This window comes from Mesoplodon densirostris, chromosome 2 (assembly GCF_025265405.1).
Source record: "Mesoplodon densirostris isolate mMesDen1 chromosome 2, mMesDen1 primary haplotype, whole genome shotgun sequence".
Lineage (NCBI taxonomy): Eukaryota > Metazoa > Chordata > Mammalia > Artiodactyla > Ziphiidae > Mesoplodon > Mesoplodon densirostris.
In genome coordinates, this window is record NC_082662.1 from 24932625 (window position 1) to 24939260 (window position 6636).

The 6636-nt window shown below is 55.7% G+C and overlaps 1 non-coding gene across 1 annotated transcript; it reads left to right on the top strand.

Moving 5' to 3' along the window:
• The first annotated feature begins 469 nt into the window (after positions 1-469).
• Positions 470-542, top strand: TRNAE-CUC (transfer RNA glutamic acid (anticodon CUC)). The gene has a single exon. It is a non-coding gene; the product is annotated as a tRNA-Glu (tRNA).
• Positions 543-6636: the final 6094 nt, after the last annotated feature.

Consider the following 6636-nt stretch of genomic DNA (forward strand, 5'->3'; position numbering starts at 1 on the left):
CTCTTCACCAACGACATGCCCCAGGCACTTTGCACCCAAGGGTCTCCTGCCCTCCCATGTAAGACCTGAGAGCATCCTCACCTCCTCCAAGGCTGTGGTTGGAGTTCAAAAGAGAAAACGGGTGTAAAGCTCTCAGCACAGAGACCAGTACTTACCAAGTTCATGATGAGATTCGTGGTTATTAAGGATGATGATATTTATAACAACTGCTTGAAAAAAACATAAAACCAGAGGTTGCTATTTCCTTCTCTTTTGAGACTTCTGCTCCCTCTTAGCATTCATTCATTGATTCACTCATTCAATCCACTCACATGACTTGGGTACCTTCCACGGCCCAGCAGGGCTCCTCCTGGGACTACAGGGGTGAAGGGGACAGGCAGGGTCCTGCCCTCCTGGGACTGATAGTCCTGTGGGGAAGAGTAACGACCATCAAGGAACCAGACGAATGAATTAAACCATTGCAGGGAGTTCCCTGGTGGTCCAGTGGTTAGGACTCAGCGCTCTCACCACTGAGGGCCCGGGTTCAATCCCTGGTCAGGGAATTAAAATCTCACAAGCCTCGTGGCCAAAACAAAAACACTGCAGCCTGGGACAAGGAAAGCAAGGAAAAAATAGGATGCTGTAAAGGAGAATGATGCTTTTTTCTGCCAGGATCATTCTCCTTAGTGTGAGAAAGAAAACTCATGACCCATCACCCCACCAGCGTTGGCAGGGCACTGAGCTCCTCGATGACCCTTGAGCTGTCCCCTCTGTGTCCCGCAAGACCCATGCCCTGCTTGGCACACCCCCGCCCGCCGTGCAGCCCCCAAGCTCCTGATGGTTCCACAGCACCTGCTTGGTGGTGCCCCCTGCTGCCCACCGTGCCTTCTGTAGCCGACCATCCTGGGGCCCCTGCCCAGCTCTCAGCACCTCCCCGTCTCGCACACTGCCCGCTCTCAGCCCTGGGAGGGGAGGGCCCCTCAGGGATGTGACCATCTTTGCCCCTGGCCTTAGCCAATTGGACCAGGGCTGGACACTTGACCCAGGCCAGGCCAACCAGGCTTGGATGCAGCCTGAGAGACCCTGGCCAGTCTCTGTGGGAGGAGAGAGGGCCCCTTGGCTAGAGCCCCACGTCACCTTGTGGACTACAGAGGGAGAGGATGGGGAAGGGATGAGGGAGGAGAAGGGCCCAGTGCTTCCTTTCCCACAGCCCAGCTGCCCCTCCCCTGGGGTCTGTGCCCCCTCCCTGCCCCCACCAGTCCATGTATTGAGCTCCTAGTTCATCACTTAAGCCAGAGAGCCTTGATTCAGCTCCCCTCCCCTGCCCCTCATGGCCAAGTCAGTGGCTTCCCTCCCACAGCCCCTCAGAGCCCCTCTGGGCTCTGTGACTTCTCTGTTACTTCCCAAGGGCCAGACTCCTGGTGTTTGCTGAAGGAGTGAGAGAATGAGTGAGTGGGTGACAAAACCTCCGAGCACCCTCCCTGTGGGAGGAGCCGGGGCCCAGGGATGCACAGACTGGGTTTGATTCAGGCTCTGTTGCTTCCTGGCCCCGTGGTCTTGACCTGATGTTTGCCCTCCGTGGGCGTCCACCTCCTCAGCGGGGAGGGTGGGTTGGGCACCCGGGTGATGTGGGGAACATGCTGGCATATGGCAGCACCCAGTCAGTGTCATAAGGAATGACAGATGCCAGATGTAGCCCCAGCATCCTTCTCCCCGATGCCTATTCCTAGAGTCCTCCCCAGGAGGTGAGGGGGGCTCAGGATCTGCAGGGACGCTAGAGGCAAACGCCAGGTCAGGTGGCCTAATGGCTTTTTCACTGGGAGGGGGGTAGGGCAGGGATCCCAACCCCACCTGAGCAACCTCAGCTCTGTCCTCCCCTGGCCCCGATGTCCTCCTCCAGGCCCATCAGCACCTGTCCCAAGTGTCACTGTGGCCATGGGAATGTGCAGGCGGAAGGTGACCTGCCATAGTGCCAGCTGAGGGCTGAGCAGGGCCCCAGCTGCTCAGCTCTGTGGTCAGATGGCAATAGGACTGCAGGCCATGGTTGGGGGAGGGGCAGGGAGAGGAAGGGAAGAGATGCGCATGGGGGTGGGGGAGGAGAGGAAGCAGAGAAAGAGAATCATGGTTTTAGATTCAGAGAGGAGAGCTTAGCCCTTTAATTCAGTGTGTGTTTTCAACGGGATAGATTTCTTTTAAAATTATTATTATTTTTAAACCCTAAGTGTCTAAATCTGTCTTTTGCCAGTGTTCAGATTCAGGCCCACACCATTCGCCTCCCCCTGACTCTTGCTTGGGGGGCCTGACTCACCTGTGCAGCTTTCTAGGCTGGTCCAGGTACGGGTGGGGCTGCCCAAGACAGGCAGGATGGCCAGACCATGTCCGCTGGGCCTCGTCCTCTGACACCCCAGGGACTGAGCCCTCAGAGGGAATGGGAAAGTGGCTGGACAGCTCGCAGTCTGGGTACTTGGGGAAATCACCCCATGTCCGTGGGCTTCAGTGTGTCCTCGTGTGTAAAAGAAGATCAATTCTAAGGGCCGTGGCGGAAAGGGGAAGTGCTGTGATAATGTGGGAAGAAACATGGACGCCCCTCCCCATTTTTTTTTTATTAGTTTCTGCTTTATAACAAAGTGAATCAGTCATACATATACATCTGTTCCCATATCCCTTCCCTCTTGCGTCTCCCTCCCTCCCACCCTCCCTATCCCACCCCTCCAGGCGGTCACAAAGCACCGATCTGATCTCCCTGTGCTATGCGGCTGATTCCCACTAGCTATTTACCTTATGTTTGGTAGTGTATATATGTCCATGCCTCTCTCTCGCTTTGTCACAGCTTACCCTTCCCCATTTCTGATGTGAGAAGTCTCGCGGGAAATGTTGGGCTCCTATGCCTCACACCCACGGCTCCTCCCTGCAAAGACACAGCAACTGGGAGGATTGTGCAAATAATATAAAACCAACCCAAATTGACTTAAAATGGGAACTTAATGGCTGCAGTAGCTGAAAACTCCACAGGGAGTTCCAGTTCTGACCTGGTTTCACCAGGGGTCCCCACAATCTCCCGGGACCTGGTTCCTCTGGCCTCCATCTCTCACGTCTCTCACTCCTGATGCCTCCGGGCTGGCTGTCTCAGCAGCACTGCTGCTCTGGGTGCAGGAGTCTGTTCCTAGGAGCCCAGCTCCAGCTCACACAGTTAGGCCACATTACCCCTCAGAGCCAATCACTGTGTTCATGGCAAAAGGCATGTCCAGATCAGCGTGGGCCCAGGTCTCCCCATCCTGATCTCGAAGACTGACACTGGGGGCAGGGAGTCCCTCCAAAAGAAAACCAGGAGCTTTTTAGCAAAAGAAGGGGATTGGAAGCTTAGTGACCTCACACATCACTTGAGTGCTGTGAGACTCATTTACGTCACAAAAGAGCAGTGGACAGTGGTAAAGACCTACAGAGTTCCTATTAAGGTGTCAACATCACTACCTGATCAGGCAGTTCTGTTCCACCTGTTCTTATCCCCATTTTACAGATGAAGAAACTGAGGTTCAGAGAGGTTAAGTGACTTGGCCTGGGGTCACACAACCAGTCCATGGAGGAAGCAGGGTGCTATCTCAAGACCTGCCCTTAACCACCATGCAGCACTGCCACCCTAAAGGGAATAAGGACAGCCAGCACAGTGATACTAATGACGGCAGTTTGGGTCTGGCTGAGGATTCGGTGGTGACAGCCCAGCGAGGGCAGGCTGAGCGATGGATTCTGGGAAGTTGTAGGTTCCCTATCTCCCTGCTGTTCCAGCCCCCTAGCTCCACCCCCTCCAAGTGCTCAAGGGGATGCGCCCCACCCATCAGGGCTGCAGTGCTTCCTTCAGCTAGAAGCCTTGCATTTCTATAAAAATCAAGGGGAAATGTGGCTCCAAATCCCCCCCTCCTCTCTCCTTTCCCCTCCCTGCTTCTCACCTCTGGCCCCTGCTGTACCAACAAGAGGGGAAAGGAAAGTCGAGCCTCCCAGCATTTATCACTGTGGGACTAGAAGCCCAGTAACAACCTTTATACTTTGGCGAGGGGAGGGGAGGATGCATGGGTCACAGTGGTGCTGAGCTGAGGTAGGAACACATGTTTCCCTGGGCAGATGTGTGTCTCCGGGTGGGAGGCAGGACCTGCAGAGATGCTCACAGCCAGCGCTGGCCTGAGGTCAAGGCAGCCTCCTCACAGGGCCTCTAGAGAGGGCAGTGCTGACCGCAAGGGGGATATGCACTGATGGGGATTTCAGGCACAGAGGGAGGCTGTTCTGATGCCAGGAGCCTTCACGGTGCTTGCGGGTGAGCTTGACCTGCAGGGAGAGCTGATCCTACAGCTCAGAGTGGCAGAGCCAGAAAGGCCCTTGGAGAAGGGGTTGTCCCTGCCTTGGGGGGCAGAGGCCACCCAAGATGGACTGAGGGCCAGGCTGCCTGCTCCTCAGCGCCACCCTCAGGCTGTATCCGTCCCTGGGCTCAGGGACCACCACTGTGGCTGGAGGAACTGGTCTGAGCCCGAGGCCTCCATCCCTACTCTGAGAACCTGAGCTTGACCATCTCTGCACCGGCCCTGGCCTGCTCTCTAATGAGGCCTCTGCCTGGGATCCAGTCCTGCTGGTCTGAGGCCCAGCTCTGCTCCTACAGGCCCTCACCCCCACCACCCACCCCCAGCCCAGGCTCCCATCTACCCACCAGTTAACGGGCTGGCATTATGATCCTCAAATTACAGATGAGAAAACTAGGCTTAGAGGAGGGAGGCGGGGAGGAAAGTGCATCTCAAACCCAGGTCTCTATGGCTCCAAAGGTCAGTTCTGCGCAGGCTTCTCTGCCTCAGCTCTCCAGGGCTGAGAGCCTGGGCCAGGGGGCGGGGGTGGGCCAGGAATGGCCTGCAAACAGACCAAACCTGTGGACAGAGGGGGTCTAGGAGAGAGTGCAAGAGGGCTGGTGGAACCAGCCGGGCCTCACCCTGGATTTGCTTCTACCCCTGAACTCTGCAGGGCTTGCTGGACATTCCATGTTGTTTCTTGCCTCTGCCATTTGGCTTTGACTGCTCATTCTGTTCTTCTTAAGATGCCCTTCTCTCTATTGTGTCCGCTTGACAAGCTCCTATTCATCCATCAAAACCCAGGTTAGAGGACTCCTCCCTGCCATTTCCCAATCCCTATAAATTCTCATCTTTACTCTATTGCTTCTGAACTAACATCCCGTGTATAAGTCCTTATCCACTAAATTGTGATTTATTTATTGCCTACTCATTCACACAGCTGGATATGAATGTTGGCAGGAGACTGGCCATCAACTGACCAGGACTGGACCCATGAATGCCCTCTGAGGCATGGCCACTCCCATCCCTGTGCCCCTGTGCCCCTGACTTTCCCTTGGCTCACGGCCCATCCCCTTACGAGATGTGGCAGTTCCAAAGGGCAGGCTGAGAACCTTGACTTCTTTCGCATCGTTGTCAGCAGGGGCTGGCACAGAAAGTGCATCACGGATCAAGGAGGGGGCAACCTTCTCTGCTTCTGGGTGGATCCTGGCCCGCCTCTGGTGACCAGGCAGCCCAGGGAGCATGAGGACCCAGCCCGCTTGACCACAGGGGCACAGCCCACAGGACAGCCTCCAGGTACCTCCACAAGCTTCCTGGGTAGATATCAGTGACAGCAGGAGGGGGCACAGAGGAGCCTCCACCTGTGACCATAGCTGTTAGTGGGCTGGGTTTTGAGCCCACATGAGACACCCGAGGGACCCTCAAATTGAGGGAGAGGCTTTCAAGGGACCACAGTTCACTCAGGTACAGGAGGGGTCAGAACTGACAAGATCAAGTTTACCTGTTAGATTCTCCCTTTTTCCACCCGTAGCTGGTGAGACCCAGGGACATTCAGAGACTGTGGCCACCTAGCCTGGGGTCAGTCCCCCCACCTCACACCTGCCTCCCATCAAGTGGCCTAACACAGAGTCGGGATCTCCAATGGCTCCTGTTGGTTGAAAGGCTCCAGAGCTCCCAGCCCCGGTGACACAACGATATATCCAGCCCTAGAGCTCTCTGCAGTGGGCACGAGAGTGCCTGGGTGACCCCACGCACACACTCCACCTACCAGATTTGTATGCAACGCGAGGAGGAGAGCGTGGCAGCTTATCTTATTTTCTTTGAACAAATCAACTTTCTGCCATAGCCAAGCAGCGTGGAGATTTCGGTGTGTACAGACATCAGAGAGAGGAAAACGAATATCCAGTTCTGCGGGTTTTATTGGTCTCACCCACGCTCACTTGCCATCCCTCCTGGGTCTCCCCTGAGGCCTGGCTGTGTTCTCAGAGCCCCATGCTGCCACCCGGGCATAAGCGCCCCATGGCAGCCTTGCCTCCTGTCTCCCTGTCTCTCCTGCCCTGCACCCCCTTCTCTCTCCTCTCCCTCCTCCTCCTCCCTTGCTGCTTGCCCTCTCTGAGCACAGGGAAATGTGAGCTCAGAAGTGTCGCCTTCCTTTAATCAGGACCTAATTCCTTATCACAGAGCTCAGAGATGGAAGTTTCCAAGAAGACAAGGAAGGCGCTAGTAGTGATTAACGCTTCCCTGCTCTCTGGAAAATAGGACTTAGTCCAGGATGTGGGGTTTTTTTTAAGGTGCTTTACCATAGGAGATTCTGGGAGGCCAGCCCCTGGCT